The sequence below is a fragment of the Thalassophryne amazonica genome, chromosome 5 (genome assembly GCF_902500255.1).
Source record: "Thalassophryne amazonica chromosome 5, fThaAma1.1, whole genome shotgun sequence".
Taxonomy (NCBI): Eukaryota; Metazoa; Chordata; class Actinopteri; order Batrachoidiformes; family Batrachoididae; genus Thalassophryne; species Thalassophryne amazonica.
This window is the reverse complement of record NC_047107.1, coordinates 113662837-113682481: the sequence shown is the minus strand read 5'-3', so window position 1 is coordinate 113682481 and position 19645 is coordinate 113662837. Positions and strand designations below refer to the sequence as shown.

The following is a 19645-nucleotide window of genomic DNA, read 5'->3' as shown; positions in this document are numbered from 1 at the left end:
TTCCTTGGTCACAGGTGGGAATCGATCCCATGACCATCTTGTTGTGAGGCAACAGTGCTCATCATTAAAGCACCGTGCTGCCACTCTGGGCACAAATAATCTAACTTTCCTGCACTAAGCAACATGGGTTTTTGTCATTTATCAGGAAACTGTAGACAGATCTTTTCACCCCAGCAGTTTTGTTATTGTCAGATGAGTTGGTACGTTCTGGTGTATCACAATAACAAAAAAGTATAGGGTCTTTCACATCCCATAATTGTCTGCCCCATCTATCAACCTGATGCTGCCATCTTTACTAAGGGTTGAAAAAAAAAAAGTTCACAAGCATTTAGAGTACAGTATATACAATTTTGGGGATTTCAGAATTTGGATTAATATATTTTAACTTCGATTAAATTGCGTTATGATGTATGGTCACCATCCGATGCTGAACGTACAACCTGGCGTGGGATCTTTACAATAGACAGATTATTGTGTTGCAGTATGGCAGCACTTCCAATCTGCTGCAGGTGTGGAATGTACAATACACATGAAAATGCAAGGTAAGAAAATAAAACACAAGCCAGAGAGCTGAACCTTATTAAATGGTATTGTTAATGCTATTTTGAGACCCACATGAATCATTTACAAGTAGTGTGACACAAAACCCTGATATTAGCTGTGATAAAGCACTGACATTAAAATGAATATCATTTTAATTCAATTAAAAGTCAAAATATTCATTAGCACTACACTAAGAGATAGAATGTAAATCAACAACAATGATAATTTGATTTTGGCTGCCATATTTTAGTGCTGCTAGTTGGAATACTACCTCTCGCAACTGTCTGAAGCCATTTGTCTCTTTTTCCGGCTCAGTTGCCTCATTCAGAATCAAATACAGATATTTCCATGCAAATGTTTTTGGAAATGACATTGTGTGCAGTTTGCAAATAGGAAATATTCCCAAAAAGGTTTTGGTCTATATTGGAATTGTACAACTGCGCCAAACTCCTGTAAGTGCCAAAGCCATGGTCTGGAAGCAGAAGTATTGTTCAAATTTCCAAACATTTTATATATTTCCCAAAATAATGAAACCTTACCATGCAACTATTTAAGATAACACAACTCGCAAGGCTGCTAGGCAGTTGGCAGCTGAGGTATCAGGTTTAGAGCCTTGTCCCATACTGGTGTGGAGGTCTGAACAGGCCCCACGTACATATGTTGGGGTTTGGTGAAGGTCAAGTTGTTAAAGCAGTGGGCTTGTGACTGTGATCAGAAGATCCACAGTTCAAATCCTTGTCAGACCAGAAAAGTCACTCAGAGCCCTCGGGCAAGCTACTTCATCCCAAAGTTGCTCCCAGTGAGCGAGTGCCTTGCATGGCAGGGTATCAGGACAACTTGTATCACCTACCATCTTGAAGCACTTTTCAAATCAAAACGGACTTGGTGTGTTACAGCCACTAGGCATTAATTGTTTGATTGATGTCAATTTGTGGTGGTAATTTATTTTAAAGGCAGTTAGCGCAATAGCAGGCTAACGCTTGTTTATTGTGGCATTGTGCGCAGTAAACAGCATTTTCATTACGCTTGATTTCGCTGAGTTCTGGTTCAGGGCACAGTGAAAACAAATCTCGTGAAGTATGGACAACAAGACAAAATCAGGGCACGGCAGAGGTCCATCACAGTTGCTACACCTACTCTAGACAAACCTCTCCACTTGGGAGAACATGTCATCATCATAATCACCCGTGAACTCGCTGAATCAACGCCATCCACATCCTTGTTAGCCACTGTTTACATGCGCTGTGAGATGCCGGAACTCTGCTGGTGCTGTAGTGCATTCTGGGAAGCGCAGGGGGATTATGGGAAACGTTAAAGTACTGAATGTGCTACGTCTTGACCAAGGTGCTACAAGTTAACTTTAAACAGCATGGCAGTGAATGTGAGGCATCACGATAAAGAGCTTTGAGGATTAAAGTGCTATAGAAATACAGTCCATTACCATTTCACACTGGAACTGTGCAGCATCCTTCCAGAAATTGTGGTCAGATTCAGGACTTAAAAGTTCTCCGGCTTTTGCAAACTGTGCTGAACAATTAAAACTACAGAAATGCCATGAACCTGACTTCAGAGAGCCACTGAATGTTGTTTTAGCCTTCACACTGGTTGCTATGGTCCATGGTGTTGACATTTTGAACAAAAATGCTGCTGCCAGAACTTAGTGGGCATCTCACTCTTTCCCCATTATTACTAAAATGAATAAATAAATAAACTGGGGAAAGTATCCGAGTTTGGTATGACTTTGCCTCCATACAGAGAGCAACATTAGCAGGTTCAGGCTAATGTAACAAACTAATGTATATTCATTGCAGGTGACATCATGGGTATTATTTGAACGCTGCTGTACTGACGATAACTTTATGTATAGTGGAGTATTTACGTAATATCTAAAGGGTCGTTTAGTCATTTTATAAATAGATAAGAACGAAAAAGCAACAGAGTTACGTACGTTATGACGTTATGACTGCTACGTAAGGGTTACTGATTAAAATCAGACAATGAATACATTACACTTACCTTGTAAAACTGGCGAAAGTGATAAATGTATACAACATAAAATTCATTAAAACACTGTTAAAACAGGCACAACATTCGAAAACTTGTTGAAATCGCGCCCCGCGTCAGACAGCAGCAGAGCATGTATTCTTCCGCGTAAAGTGACAACGTTTCAAAAAACGAGCAAAAGAACCCCTTAAGTATGCCTATTGCTGAATTTTGTTTTAAAATGCATTTCTAGTTTCAACGTGAACTCATTTTAATTTATTTTAAACTGTAAACAAAATACGCGTAGAGAACCTACTACACCCAACGTAAAGAAACGGACCGGAACTCGATTATTATGAATTGACCAATAGGGCTCTCAGACTACTTCTTCTTCTTCTTCTTCTTCTGCTGCTTCTTCTTCTTCTTCTATGGCGTTTAACGGCAGCCCGCAGCCTTATTGGTGTATTGCTGCCACCTTCTGCATCAGTCCGTTATAGCAGTACTAAATCGTCTTGATGAGACAAGTCTTTCAAATATTTTAAAAGCCAACACTTCCCCCTCGCACTTGACCCTACGTCTAAAATACCTCCTGCAGAAACTTCTTTCAGGCATGTCCTTCTAAATTCTGAGAGAATCTCTTGCGTTTCTCTGGAATATTTATTACAATAAGCCTTTTCACACGCTCGCTCACTTCCGGGTCTGACACGCGAGGTCAAAGATCAAGAGGTGTAAACTGCAGTCTTGAGGCTGTGTGGGCAGCGAGAATGACAGAGACTTTGATTATTTTTCCCGTTGGAGTGTTGATTCCTTGAAAGATTTTTGTGAAAATGTGGTATTGGTGTCCAAGGAAGAAAAACTGAAGCTTATGCTGTACACGAACTGAAAACTCAGGTTTTGCCCGACTCGACCCACTGCCAACACAGGCAGAGTCTATAAGTAAACATAGAATCAGCTGATCACTGTTTCGCTTTGTGGGCCTCTATGACTCTTGTGCACGATGTTTGTATTTCCGAGTGTGTGAAATAAATTATTTGTGAAGATTAAAATAAAATTAATCATTGATTTGGTTGGTGAATGGCAGCTGAATGGTGTCACTAGTATGCAAATAATGAATGTTTATGAGTTCAATGGTACAAATATTTCATGAGGTGAAAGCTGGAACTAGAGGTGGGACGAAGTCACTCTCAAGTCATCAATCTGCAAGTCCCAAGTCCAGTCTCAAGTCAGCTTGCAAACATCCATCCATCCATCCATTTTCTTCCGCTTTATCCGGAGTCGGGTTGCGGGGGCAGCAGCTCAAGCAAAGCCGCCCAGACCTCCCGATCCACACACACCTCCCCCAGCTCCTCCGAGGGAACCCCAAGGCGTTCCCAAGCCAGCCGAGAGATGTAACTGGTGGTCATTATGACTTGAGACTTGACTTGGGACTTGCTGTTTCATGACTTCATGGTGACTTTGTCCCACCTCTGACTGGAACATACAACCCCAATTCCAATGAAGTTGGGACGTTGTGTAAAATGTAAATTAAAAACAGAATACAATGATTTACAAATCCTCTTCAACCTATATTCAACTGAATACACCACAAAGACAAGATATTTAATGTTCAAACTGATAAACTTTATTGTTTTTTTTGTGTAAATATTTGCTCATTTTGAAATGGATGCCTGCATCGTGTTGCAAAAAAGCTGGGACAGTGGTATGTTTACCACTGTGTTACATCACCTTTCCTTCTAACAACACTCAGTAAGCATTTGGGAACTGAGGACACTAATTGTAGAAGCTTTGTAGTAGGAATTCTTTCCCATTCTTGCTTGATGTATGGCTTCAGTTGTTCAATAGTCCGGGGTCTCCGTTGTCCTATTTTGCGCTTCATAATGCGCCACACATTTTCAGTGGGCGACAGGTCTGGACTGCAGGCAGGCCAGTCTGGTACCTGCACTCTTTTACTATGAAGCCACGCTGTTGTAACACGTGCAGAATGTGGCTTGGCATTGTCTTGCTGAAATAAGCAGGGACATCCCTGAAAAAGACGTTGCTTGGATGGCAGCATGTGTTGCTCCAAAACCTGGATGTACCTTTCAGCATTGATGGTGCCATCACAGATGTGTAAGTTGTCCATGCCATGGGCACTAACACACCTCCATACCATCACAGATGCTGGCTTTTGAACTTTGCGCTGGTAACAATCTGGATGGTCTTTTTCCTCTTCCTCCATAAAAAATTTGAAATGTGGACTCATCAGATCACAGCACACTTTTCTACTTTGTGTCTGTCCATTTCAAATGAGCTCGGGCCCAGAGAAGGTGGTGGTGTTTCTGGATGTTGCTGATGTATGGCTTTCGCTTTGCATGGTAGAGGTTTAACTTGCACTTGGGGATGTAGTGACGAACTGTGTTGACTGACAGTGGTTTTCTGAAGTGCTCCTGAGCCCATGTGGTAAGATCCTTTACACAATGATGTTGGTTTTTAATGCAGTGCCACCTGAAGGATTGAAGGTCACGGGCATTCAATGTTGGTTTTTGGCCTTGCCGCTTATGTGTAGAAAGTTCTCCAGATTCTCTGAATCTTCTGATTATGTTATGGACTGTAGATGATGGAATCCCTAAATTCCTTGCAATTGAACATTGAGAAAAGTTGTTCATAAAGTGGTGATCCTCGCCACATCTTCACTTGTGAACAGCTGAGCCTTTTGGGGATGCTCCTTTTATACCCAATCATGACACTCACAATTCGTGTCCTCAGTTCCCAAACATTTATTGAGTGTTATTAGAAGGAAAGGTGATGTAACACAGTGGTAAAGATACCATTGTCCCTGCTTTTTTGAAATGTGTTGCAGGCATCTATTTCAAAATGAGCAAATATTTGCACAAAAACAATAAAGTTTATCAGTTTGAACATTAAATATCTTGTCTTTGTGGTGTATTCAATTGAATATAGGTCGAAGAGGATTTTCAAATCATTGCTTTCTGTTTTTATTTACATTTCACATAACGTCCCAATTTCATTGGAATTGGGGTTGTACCATTCAGTGAGGTGAATGAAATATTCACTGAAATATTCGTTCCATTGAAAGAATGTAAACACATTAATTATTTGTTTTATATAATGGCTAAAATAGATCCTTGTCATTTGATATTTTATTCATTTATAAACAACAGAAAAGGGACTTACATTTTGGTGTTCCACTGCTGCTAAGGTCAAAATTGTGACGTGTAGTCCGGTGATGCTGTGCACTCACTTCAGACTTCCATTAAAAAAAAGACGTTGTGTAGTTCGTCAGTCCAGCCAAAAATCACGTCAGCTTTTCATTTGAACAGCTCTTCATGCATCCAGACCACTTACAGTGGAGTGGATTTTGTGTGTGTATGTGTGTGTGTGCTCACACAACTGGGTTGGCGCTTGTGCATGTGTGTACTACAAAAAAAACACTGTGTACATCCTCAGTGCAGTGAAAAAAAAATCACGTCAGAAATTAGTTCAGGTTTTCAGTCTAACGCCCTGCTAACAGCATCTAGACAGCGCAGTGGATTTGTTGTGTGTGTGTGCACAGAGTGCAATGGTACCAAGCATATGGAACCAAATTTGCACTCTAAATGGAGCCAAACTGCACTCTAAATGCAATGCAACACAAATGGGATGAATAGTCCATGTCATGTACAATTAACATACAAAGCACCAATCAAATGACAATGATCCACTCAGTCGTTATATAATAAATAATCATGAAGTAACATCCCGGTCCATTTCACTGCATGTTCTGTGTCATTTATTAGGCTTACAGGCACATGTGCCTGTGATTTGGATCAATGAATAATGAACACAGGTGGGATAAAACACACTGATTTGTATCACAACAGAGCAAGATGACAGATTATGCTGCCCTTTTAAAAGATGATGACGCCAAATCATTCCCCGACCCGATATCCGAACTCGAGTCCAGCTGGCTGGATAATAAGAGCAGCATGACTCGAAGGCACTGCTGTGCATTAACCCCTTAACGCCTGAATTTATATAGCTGTATATAAAAAAATGTTTTGTGTGTGTTTTTGCCTTTAAGTAGATGGTAAATAATGTTGACATTATTAATTTCACTTTTGCACAAAAAATAAATAGTAATTTTGGTATTATGGTAATAATTTATGTTATAAAGTTATAATAATAATAATGGTATGTTGCAAATTTGCGACAACAGGCATACTGGTCAATTTGGTATGTTGCATATTTGAGTCAAATATTGTAGCATATATGCGACAATAGGCGTTAAGGGGTTAAACTCGCGCACTGCCGCACAATTCGCTGGGCCAACGCGACCTGCTGTGTGCTGCTGAACACTGCGTTATATAAAATAATTGTTTCATAGCGAATTAATCATTTGCTGTCAGAGATTGGCTGATAAAACCATCTCTAATCGCTCCGGAAGCACAGAGGAATTTTCTCCAGCAGTTTGTCTTGTGCGCTTCTTGGCGTGGAGGAAGTGTTTGGGATAATTCATTCATTCATTCATTCATCTTCCACCGCTTAGTCCAATTAAAGGTCGCAGGGGGCTGGAGCCTATCCCAGCAGTCATAGAGAGCGAGGCGGGGTTCACCCAGGACAGGACTCCAGTCTGTCGCAGGGCCACAAATAGACAAACAAACACACACCTACGGACAATTTTAAAGAGTCCAATCCACCTAACCCGCATGTCTTTGGATGTGGGAGGAAACCGGAGCACCCGGAGGAAACCCACGCAAACACAGGGAGAAGATGCAAACTCCACATAGAAAGGCCACGGGAATTGAACCCATGACCTTCTCGCTGTGAGGCAACAGTGCTAACCACTAAGCCACCGTGCTGCCCATGTTTGGGATAACCTCAAAGGTAATTATTTGTAATATTTATATTGTAATGTCTTGGTAAAACAGTTGCATTTTCACTCCTTCTTATAAGCATCTGTAAAATGATGTTTATTATGGATTTAGAGAGTTGTTTGACTGATACTGTCACTGACCGACTGAGCGTCTGTTTACGTTTTTACACCTCTTGACCTTTGAACCAACCTGGTTGCGAATGCGCATTCCCAGACTGTACAGTCCCCAATGACTCGAGCGTAAAGGGGAAAGATCTCAAAACACCAAGACCTGAAAAATGACCTACGAACAACATGGTCATTGAAAGACATCGATATCATCCCAGTTGTGGTGAGAGCAACAGGCCTAATGAAGAAAAACCTGAAGAAATATCTTGAGGCAATCCCTGGTCACCCAAGTGCACATGAGGTGCAGTTGTCTGCAATTAAGGGAACGATCACCATCTTGAAGAGAGCCCTCGGATACAAAGCCAGCTCTGGTTAGGATAACTATAGAGCCTAGGATGCAACTTTAGACCCCAGGTTTGGGGCCCATTGCATTCTATTAAAAAGACATCAAAGATAAATGAAAAAAAATCAAAGTGAAAAAGCTTACACATGAGAACATGGTGCACTGTCTGGCTGTGGACATTCCAAACCTAGTCCATCCTGATGCTTTCCTAGGAGGAGGAGAGTATTGTTCAAGAAAGTATGACCAATTCTCAGTCTAGCAATAGTGTCTTCATCCTTTGTTTTGTACCCTTTTCTTCTACAACTATTTACTGAATCTGTCACTCTAGTAGCTATTGAAAATAAATGTTTACCCTTTGTCTCCTGCTCCCAGCATTTTTTCTATTGTAAATGAGTTTCCTTCCAGACAGTACACTTGCTCTCTGCTTTGGAAAGATTGATACTGATGTCTATGTTTTCATTTGTCACAGCTTTTTTTTTGACAAACCTGTCCACCTCCTCATTTGTTGGAATATGTATACACTGGAACCCACATCAGTGTTATAGTCAAGGTTCCAGCTACGGTGAGCCGCGCCGGGCGGTACCGTCCAGTACTGCAAATTTCCGCCCAGCTCTCGCCTTCAAATTGGTTGTCCCTCCCACCATGGATGTTCCAAAAAATGAACCAAAATGTTACTGAAAAATGTGCCAATTTGATCGCATTTCAAGCTTATAGAATCATACTTTTGTTTTATTTTGCAATTTCAGCCAAATAATTAAAGAAATAAGAAATATATTTCTCATTTTCTTTGTATCTAAGCGCAAACACCAGAGACAACAGCTCAATGAACACTGAAAGCAGAGATTAGAGCAGATTGGCACACTCCACTCTGACTTAAAGGAAAAAAAAATCCTCCAGAAAAATATATCATAATCCAGAGTTGCTTCTGTGTCAGCATCAGGAAAATCAGGAAAGCATCAGGATGGACTAGGCTCATGACATACACTGACCAGGACATTATTATTCTCTGCCTTAAGTTCAAGTAATGCAAGGTCAACCTTGGGTATCTCTAACTGCCACAAAGGAACAAGAAGATCATACTCATACGGCTTTTTACGTCTTATTTTACAGTTAAAAGGCTCCCTGTTTCCAAAAAGGTCAAAGGAAAACAGATGGTAAGAATGAGGAGGAGCGGGGGAGGAGCCTCAGTAAATCAGTGAAAGTGGAAAAACTGGCTATCAAATCAGTCCAACTTCAGCTGTTGTTCATAAGCAAATTAGAGGTTATATTGTTTAAAATAATAATAATAATAATAAAACTGTCGAGACAGAAAAACTCACAGGATTAAAAGGTACAGTGTTGTTGTGCGGGCCGCTGAAGAGGAGGTACTGCTGGCCCACCACCAGATGGCGCCCTGCCATGCTGGCACCTTTTTGCCCTGAAGAGGGTGCACTGGCCCGTTGGCCTCTTTTTGCACCACCAGGTGCGCACCGTTAGGCTGTCAGCTGTTTTCCATCATCATCATCATCACCATAAAAGCCTGGGAAAGACACCATAACTCTGCCGAGTCATCAGCTTACCCAACAGGTAAACCAACTCAGCCTTTTGTGCCGTACGCACATTCATTGTTACTGAAGTCTTTGCAGTTGTGATTTGTATACTTGCAGCTTGTAGCTGGGTTTGTGGAAGTTTGGAGGAGTTGGCGTCTCTCCTCTCCTCACTTCTTATTTCCTAAGTATAACAATTGACACTGCACGTTCTCACGTTTTCCTCTGCACACTGGGAGTTATCGGATTTTTCCCTCAGGAGGATTACTGTCTTTGCTGACTGTTTGCTGGGTGTACACACACCCACCTAATCTGTTTTTGCTCCTGCCAGCAGTACCGGTCCGACAGCCTTGAGTGGTGGCCACCTGGGGTACCAGGACTTGGCGGATCTGGTGGATTGTGGACCTCTGGCTGGCGGTGGGACTACGTGGGTCCCGGCTCTTCTCTGGATAGGCGTCTCCTACCCTCGGGCCTGCCCACGTGTCACCATTTATTACTGAATTGGACTTAGCATATTTGGAACCTTGTTTGCACCTTTGCATAATAAATTGTGATTTATTCGTATTTCCTATTGACTGCTCATTTACGCCCCCTAATGTGGGTCCGTGCATTCACTTTCTCAACAGGATAACTCAGCCACGTCATGGACTCCGGGGGGCATTTACCACCTGATGAACGATCACTGGAAGTGCAAGGTGCGCAGGATCTACCGGAAGGACCGCTGGGTGAGCTGCAGCATATATTGTCTAACCTCACTGCTTGTTTGGATTTATTAACTGAGCAGAATGCTCACCTCAGCCGTTGGATTGAGGCTCTCACCACGCAGGTAGACACTAGCGCGTCAGGCGCGGCTGCAGCCACTCCTCCTCCAGTAGATCTGCCGTCAAACAGAATAAATCCAGCGGTTGTTCAGAGGTTTCCCCCCTCGTCGCCCGAAGCTTACATTAGTCCCCCGGAACCGTACGGTGGTTGTGTTGAAATGTGCGTGGACTTTTTGATGCAGTGCGCGCTCGTTTTTTCACAACGGCCCTTTATGTACGCGTCTGAGCACAGCCGGGTGGCTTATGTAATTAATTTGCTTCGGGGTGAGGCACGCGCCTGGGCTACAGCGCTCTGGGAACAAGATTCACGGATCCTCTCAACTTACACTGGGTTCATAAGGGAGTTTCGACAGGTGTTCGATCATCCCAACAGAGGCGAGTCCGCTTCAAATATGCTGCTATCAATGAGACAGGGACGACGGAGTGCAGCTGATTACGCAATCGACTTCTGCAACAGTGAGGTCCGGTTGGAATTTAGTGCCACTCCGCGCCGCCTTTGTAAACGGGCTGTCTCCAGCCCTAAAGGAGCATCTGGTGGCTAAGGATCAGCCGCGGGATTTAGATGGGCTTATTGATCTTGTTATTTGCTTAGACAATCGGCTTGAGGAATTCAAACGGGAGCGAGACGAAGGGCGTGGCCGGGTGCGCGCTGTCCCTCTCCCCTCCAGATCTGGATTAGCGCCATCCTCTCCCCGCTCCAAAGCCAGGGCTCTCCGTGTTGCACCAGCTCCCCCTGCTGATGAAACTATGGACACGAGCAGGGCTAAAGTTAAAATGAGTGAAAGACAAAGGAGGCTGGCTCGTGGAGAGTGTTTTTACTGCGGCTCGAGTGAGCATGCGCAGAAGAATTGCCCCAAGCGGTTAAAACTCCAACGCTCACCCTTAGAGACTGGGCTAAGGGTGAGCCATACAAACCACACGGGCATTCCACGCAAATGCCCACGACACCCTTACCGCTCCAGCACTGATTGACACAGGATCGGAAGGGAACCTACTGGATAGTAGGTGGGCTAAGGCCGTAGGGCTCCCTCTGGTGGCCGTTCCTTCGCCATTGAGGGTGCGGGCACTAGATGGCATCCTACTGCCAGAAATCACACATCAGACACGGCCTTTAACTTTGGTCGTCTCTGGAAATCACAGGGAGGAGATTGTTGTTGTGGCCCCCACCTGGGGGCGGGCCGAGTGCATACTTAAAGAAATGTTTGACTGTCAGTTCAGCCGTGCATAAACAAAGTGAGAAGTACACAGTCAAGCTGCAGCTGATTACCTTCAGGAGAGCTAACAACAGATGGGGACATGTAGGACTCAAAGGACCAAGTTCCAGTCCATGTGGATCACTTGTGGGTAGAAAATAAAACTTTTTAAATTTACCCCTAAAAACATCAAAATGATTGAGTTTGGTTGATTTATTTCTTCCCCACAACATAAATTTAAATTAAAAAGAAGCAGATGGCATCGCAATAAAACATAAAAATACCATAAATAAAACAGCCATATATGTACAAAAAATAAAACAGTGCAATGTTCCTTTTACACATAGCAAACACAAGCTTGGTTCGTCATCGGACCACTCCATTAGGAACACCTGTTCAACTGCACATTAAAGTAAACATTTAATCAGTCAATCAGGTGCCAGATACCCAAGGTAATAATGCATGTAGACATGATGAAGAGGATGTGCTGAAGTTCCCATTAAGTATCAGAATGGGGAAGAAAGCTGACATGATTGGCTGAATGAGGCATTGCTTTTGATGCCGGATGGGCAGGTGTGAGTGCTTCAGGAACTGATGATTTATTGGAATCTTCACGCACAACCATCTCCAGAGTCGATAGAGAATGGTCGGAAAAACAGGAAACTTCCACTGAGCAGCAGCTCACTGGGCAAACGCCTTTTCAAAGGCTAGCTGCATACAAGGGTGATTCTTAGACTACGGGCACTTATTATGTCCCTTGATCATATTTTATGAAAAAAAGAAAAAAGGGGAAATTTCACACTTTTATAGTTATCTTTACAATGAAAGTGTTTTAAGAAATTTGTTCTAGTAGTCTATGATGACTTTTCACCTTTTTTCAGCATCATTATATGCAAATATTGCCGTTTTGTGCTTGTCCCACACCCAGACTTATGATCTTCAATGATGAAAATGAATAGTAAAAAAACGTTTTTTTCTAATGTTTTAAAATATCTCTGAATAAAATATCAATAAAATAATCAAAACATAATTGGGGTATTCAATGTCATACAACTGTTGTGATTTTTTTTAAACGAAATGTAGTTGTCCCACACTATTGCCGTAATTTCCACCACAACAATAATGTCCCTTTAAAAAGTTTGTATGAAAGATTGTGTGGGTAGTTTCTATGGAGATAAACAGTGACATCAGAGCACATGTATATAGCGCCAAATCACAACAAACAGTTGCCCCAAGGGGCTTTATATTGTAAGGCAATGGTGTGGTGGAAATTACATTTACAAGGCCAATAGTGCCCGTAGTTAAAGAATCACCCACAAAGGAACATCTCTGAACACACAGCATGCTAAACCCCCTTATAGAAATACATATTACTCATTATTTTGCACAGGGGCGGATCTAGGTTTCTTAGGGGGGGGGGGGTTGACGGGGGGGGGGGGGGGAGATTTTGAAATTAAGGGTGCATTTTCCTGCAATCTCAGGCAATTCAAGCATGTATTTTGGACATTTGGAACAAGAAATTGCTATAATTTTATTAACAAGTTGAGATGTATAGAAAGTTGGAAATAGCACATCATTACTTGGAGATATTAATGAGTCTTCAGCTGGGGTGAGGCAGCTGGGGTGAGCCTGAATGAAGTGTTTGACAACATCCTCAGTGTTAAGTTCCTTTGCTTTTGTGAAGTATACCACCATCATGGTCAATCCTGCCAACCTTTTTCCCCAATGGACTGCTGCTTCTTTTTTCATGGTGGATCCATTTGCCTAGACTTCTCTAAGGAGATGAGATGGTTGAGGGAAACACCAGTTCTGACAGCCACAAACTTCACAAGGTTAGGCAGTGAGCCAGTGCAGAGTGAGTCAACTGCCTCCAGGTGGACAGCAGGAGGAGTGACACCCCTCACAGATCTTCCCGGAGGAGCGGGGGGAGGGGGTCAAAAGTGTGGAAGCTTTGCGGTTCAAACCCCACCCCTGCCACATTTCGCCATGTAATGTGGAGTTGCGTTAGGAATGGGATACAGTGTAAAACCGTTTCAACATGCAGATCCACCTCAGATTTACTGTGGCAACCCCGAGTGCAAGCAAGGGAGCAACAGAAAGGACTTGCTTTTTTACTAGATATATTTCATGGAAAACAAACCTTTGGATTGTGTGGAAGGTGAACAGACTCAAAGTGTGGAATGTGTGAAAGGTGGAGACGAGGAACACTGCAGTCAGTACAGAAACCTCTGATACGGAGGCTATTATTTTTTCTTCAATCTCTAAAGCCTTTCCACACTGTGGAAGTGTTTGCACCACAGGAGGTGGCCTCAGAATAAAGCATAAACACCTCAAGTGTCCTTTTTAGAGACTAGTTCTTTAATAATGTGAGATTAAGCAAAAAGAAAAAGATGCACCAAAACAATGTTTTCTCAGCTCTATTGTTGCATTCAGTGACAAGTGGTATGTACATTTGTGCAGACAGGTTAATAGTGGCTTGAAAAAGTATTCAGCCCCTTGATATTTCATGCATTTTAATTAGTTTATTTCTAAAACAAAAAGTAAGTCAGACTTTTCAATATAAAAAATTCTAAAATTATCTTCCTTAGACTCAAACTGAAAGCAAATCTCTACAACGTGATATAAATTAATTAAAAATATAAAAGCCAATATGATGGGTTGCATAAGTAATCAGCCCCTTTGGTACGATTTGTATAATATCTGTAAATAATCTGTTAAATTGCCAGCTTTACTTTACTTTTTCCTTTCTTATTTCTGATTGTGAACCTTTATTACACTTATAAAACAGAACTATAGCATATATATTTTGAAAGTACAGGTTGTCCTGAAAAAAGAGACATAAAACGTGATTGTGGGATGCAGGGAGAGCTGTTAACAGCAATAATAAAACATTTATGCCAGGCAAGTGAACTGTCCAAAAAAATGCCCTCGGACTCCAGCGGGTTAATGGTGGTGTCTTTTACACATATAGTGTCACCTGTCTCTGAGGGGTGGGGGTGAACTAATAGTTTTTTGTTGTTTTTTTGTCACAAACAGCAGTGCTTTATTTTTTGCAACCTTTCATCACAGATGTTGATGCCAAATGTGCACGTCATTGAAGTGCAGCAGCTTTGAACTTGCCTGCATGTTTAATCTCTGCATTGTGTATGTGTATCTTCACTCCGTCGCTCCACTGTGGGACACAAACTCATGATATCCAGCGTGGGAAACAGCTGTTCTGACCAGAAAGTTAAAACCCGGGCTCTGTCCTCTGCGTCCAGAGAGTCCTTTAGCTGTTGGGGAGTGAGGTTTCCTGACTGCCACATGCAAAGAGACTCCTGCTGGCCTCCATCACACATGTACTTGTAATACCTGAAACGATACATTTGCATGAGAGAGAAAGAGAAATCAGAAAATGTCCATCTTCCTGCTGTTTAGTTTATCCTCTGTCGTGGTCAATCTATACGAGTACAGCCATTAATGTTGCACCATTGCAAGTGGTGATGATATGTGCAGGCAAGCAGGCAGTGCATTGTGCAGCTATTTATGCAATGTGCGTCTGAGTGTTCCTTCTTATACAGTGCTCGTCTTTAAATTTATTTTTTGTGGTCTATGAAGCAAACACTTTTTGATGAGAATACAAAGGCACAGGTTCTCTGCCAGACCACACCTCACTTATTGACCAACTCTCCCACATGATCACACATGATTGAGCACAACTCTGAGATGTACACAGACATGACAACTTCAGTAAGTACAGTGGGGTAAAAAGTATTTAGTCAGTCCCTGATTGTGCAAGTTCTCCTACTTAGAAAGATGAGAGAGGTCTGCAATTTTCAACATAGGTACACTTCAATTATGAGACAGAATGAGAAAAAAAAAAATCCAGGAAATCACATAGTAGGATTTTTTAAAAGAATTTATTCGTAAATTATGGTGGAAAATAAGTATTTGGTCAATAACAAAAGTTCAACTCAATACTTTGTAACATGATCTGTGTTGGCAATGACAGAGGTCAAACGTCTTCACCAGGTTTGCACACACTGTAGCTGGTATTTTGGTCCATTTCTCCATGCAGATCTTCTCTAGAGCAGTGATGTTTTGGGGCTGTCACTGGGCAACACAGACTTTCAACCCCCTCAACAAATTTTCTATGGGGTTGAGGTCTGGAGACTGGCTTGGCCACTCCAGGACCTTGAAATGCTTTTTTTATGGAGACACTCCTTCATTGCCCGAGCAGTGTGTTTGGGATCATTGTCATGCTGGAAGACCCAGCCACGTTGCATCTTCAATGCTCTCACTGATGGAAGGTGGTTTTGGCTTAAAATCTCACGATACATGGCCACGTACATTCTTCCCTTAATACAGATCAGTCGTCCCGGCCCCTTTGCAGAAAAACATCCCCAAAGCATGATGTTTCCACCCCCATGCTTCACAGTAGGTATGGTGTTCTTGGAATGCAACTCGGCGAGTTGAGTTTCTGCTAAAAAGTTCTATTTTGGTTTCATCCGACCACATGATATTCTCCCAATCCTCTTCTGGATCATCCATATGCTCTCTGGCAAACTTCAGACGGGCCTGGACATGTACTGGCTTAAGCAGGGGGACACGCCTGGCACTGCAGGATTTGAGTCCCTCTCTGCGTAGTGTGTAGCCTTTGTTACTTTGGTCCCAGCTCTCTGCAGGTCATTCATCAGGTCCCTCCGTGTAGTTCTGGGATTTTTGTTCACCGTTCTCATGATCATTTTGACACCACGGGATGAGATCTTGCGTGGAGCCCCAGATCGAGGGAGATTATTAATAGTCTTGTATGTCTTCCATTTTCTTACCATTGCTCCCACAGTTGATTTATTCACACCAACCTGCTTGACTATTGTAGATTCACTCTTCCCAGCCTGGTGCACATCAACAATTTTCTTCCTGGTGTCCTTCCACAGCTCTTTGGTCTTGGCCGTGGTTGAGTTTGGAGGCTGTGGACAGAAACGAGTTCAAACAGGTGCCATTAATACAGGTAACAGGTGGACAGAAGAGCTTCTTAAAGAAAAAGTTAAAGGTCTGTGAGAGCCAGAAATCTTGCTTGTTTGTGGGTGACCAAATACTTATTTTCCACCATAATTTACAAATAAATTCTTCAAAAATCCTACAATGTGATTTTCTGGATTTTTTTTTCTCATTTTGTCTCTCACAGTTGAAGTGTACCTATGATGAAAATTTCAGACCTCTCTCATCTTTCTAAGTAGGAAAACCTGCACAATCAGGGGCTGACTAAATACTTTTTTGCCCCACTGTATCAAGTATCCTTTAGCCTATACTCTATATCAAACAAAGAACACAATTCACCATCTACCAAAAGGTACTGTCTATGATATTCAAATGCTAAACAAGAGAATTTATTAAAATTTTTATTTCATAAGGCAGCTGACACAGTGTAGTTCACATTCAGTGTTATTTCAACACTTCTTTGCAAATGTCCATAGTTGTTTTATGTTCTCGGGCCTGCGCCTGTCAACATGCATGACTTTTTCTTCCCTGCTGTCAACAAAGGAAGCCTCGTGTTTGATGTGACAGACAGTCCCAGCTGTGTAAAGAGGCTTAGGCCTCCATACTCAGTGTACAGAGCTGCACGTGTGTGTGTGTGTGTGTGTGTCAGCGGGCTGTGATTGGCAGACTCGTTACTGATGTCTGGGACTCTGGCTGTGCACCGCACAAGGTTTCATCTGGTTCGTAGAATATATGCAACCTCATCAACATTTGAAAAGTTGAACATGAAAAAAATATACATGGATTTGAGATTTACTGAGCTTTTTATGGAAGCTTATCAGATTTAACCATCTGTTAACGCTGATATAAGTGTTATCGATCAGAAATACTTTCAGTGAAGGTCCATATACAGTGAGGAAAATAAGTATTTGAACACCCTGCGATTTTGCAAGTTCTCCCACTTAGAAGTCATGGAGGGGTCTGAAATTTTCATCTTAGGTGCATGTCCACTGTGAGAGACATAATCTAAAAAAAAAAAAAAATCCAGAAATCACAATGTATGATTTTTTTTTTAATAATTTATTATTACATTTATTAATTATTAATTAATTTTTTTAAATATTGTATTTCAACACCTGCCAATCAGCAGAAATTCTGGCCCTCAAAGACCTGTTAGTCTGCCTCTAAAATGTCCACCTCCACTCCACTTATTCCAAATTAGAAGCACCTATTTGAGGTCATTCGCTGCATAAAGACACCTGTCTACCCCACACAATCAGTAAGACTCCAACTACTAACATAGCTAAGACCAAAGAGCTGTCCAAAGACACCAGAGACAAAATTGTAAACCTCCACAAGGCTGGAAAGGGCTACGGGGCAATTGCCAAGCAGCTTGGTGAAAAAAGATCAACTGTTGGAGCAATTATTAGAAAATGGAAGAAGCTAAACATGACTGTCAGTCTCCCTCCCTCCCTCGGGCTCCATGCAAGATCCCACCTCGTGGCGTATCAATGATCCTAAGAAAGGTGAGGAATCAGCCCAGAACTGCATAGGAGAAGCTGGTCAATGACCTGAAGAGAGCTGGCACCACTGTTTCCAAGGTTACTGTGGGTAATACACTAAGACATCATGGGTTAAAATCATGCATGGCACGGAAGGTTCCCCTGCTTAAATCAGCACATGTCCAGGCCCGTCTTAAGTTTGCCCATGACCATTTGGATGATCCAGAGGAGTCATGGGAGAAAGTTATGTGGTCAGATGAGACCAAAATAGTTAATAACTTTTTGGTCTTAATTCCACTCGCGGTGTTTGGAGGAAGAAGAATGCTGAGTACCATCCAAAAAATACCATCCCTACTGTGAAGCAGCATGGGGGTGGAAGCATCATGCTTTGAGGGTGTTTTTCTGCACATGGGACAGGATGACTGCACTGTATTAAGGAGAGGATGACCAGGGGCCATGTATTGTGAGATTTTGGGGAACAACCTCCTTCCCTCAGTTAGAGCATTGAAGATGGGTCGTGGATGGGTCTTCCAACATGACAATGACCCGAAGCATACAGCCAGGATAACCAAGGAGTGGCTCCGTAAGAAGCATATCAAGGTCCTTGAGTGGCCTAGCCAGTCTCCAGACCTAAACCCAATAGAAGATCTTTGGAGGGAGCTCAAACTCTGTTTCTCAGCGACAGCCCAGTAACCTGGCTGATCTAGAGAAGATCTGTGTGGAGGAATGGACCAAAATCCCTGCTGCAGTGTGTGCAAACCTGGTGAAAAACTACAGGAAACGTTTGACCTCTGTAATTGCAAACAAAGGCTACTGTACCAAATATTAACATTGATTTTCACAGGTGTTGAAATACTTATTTGCAGCAGTAACATACAAGTAAATTATAAAAAAAAATCATACATTGTGATTTCCGGATTTTTTTTTTTTTTTTTAGATTATGTCTCTCACAGTGGACATGCACCTAAGATGAAAATTTCAGACCCCTCCATGATTTCTAAGTGGGAGAACTTGCAAAATCACAGGGTGTTCAAATATTTATTTTCCTCATTGTAGCTAATCTTATTAATTGATAATTTTCACAAACACCTTGCAGTATGGTGGGGGAAAATGGCAGATTATTTGGTAAGCACTGGATCATATTTGAACAATTTTAAATAAATTGGTGAACAAATTAACTCTTGTAAGGAACAACACAAACCTAAAACAGTTTCTGCCAGTGCCTGCAGTATGTGAATAAAGCTGCAGTTACATTATAGGCCTCACAATGCTAATTTTATTCAGCGGAGCTGGTGGTGCTGCTCTGCTACTGTTATTAATGTTGAGCTAAACAGATACAAATATGTCATATTACAGCAACAAGGTTAATAAAGTCACTAACGGACTCATGTTACCCAGTGAACGCCTATCAGAAGATTATGCTATTTACTCACAGCTGAGGTTAACATACTCCATTTTTAGCCCACTACATGCTAACTAGCTGTGCCAGCAGAGTCTGATTCTATGACTTCCATGTAAATTTTATTCTATTGTTTGCTGTACTGTATGTTTAATATGTTATAAAGGTTAATGAAACACAAGCAAAAATAGGATTTACAATGCAAGACAAGATCTATATCAGACATCGGTGAAAAACTGCAGGCAGAAGCTAACTTGTAAGGCTGGTTCAGGATAAGTTATTACATCAGAAAAATAATACACCTATCTGGTTTTATTTCTTGTAAGACATAGATGTATAGATAATTACAAAGTAGTTTGCTAGCATTATTTTAAGACTACTTTTAGTAGACGGTTATTTTTGTGTATGCTAACATC

At 41.9% G+C, this 19645-nt stretch overlaps 1 protein-coding gene across 2 annotated transcripts in view; it reads right to left on the bottom strand.

The window, feature by feature from the left end:
• Window positions 1–2845, bottom strand: part of cdca2 (cell division cycle associated 2) — a 34329-nt gene extending 31484 nt beyond the window's left edge. For both annotated transcript variants that reach the window (XM_034171122.1, XM_034171123.1), the window contains exon 1: window positions 2560–2845. The gene's annotated coding sequence lies outside the window, so the exon portion shown is untranslated. The remainder of the gene's footprint in view (window positions 1–2559) is intronic.
• Window positions 2846–19645: the final 16800 nt, after the last annotated feature.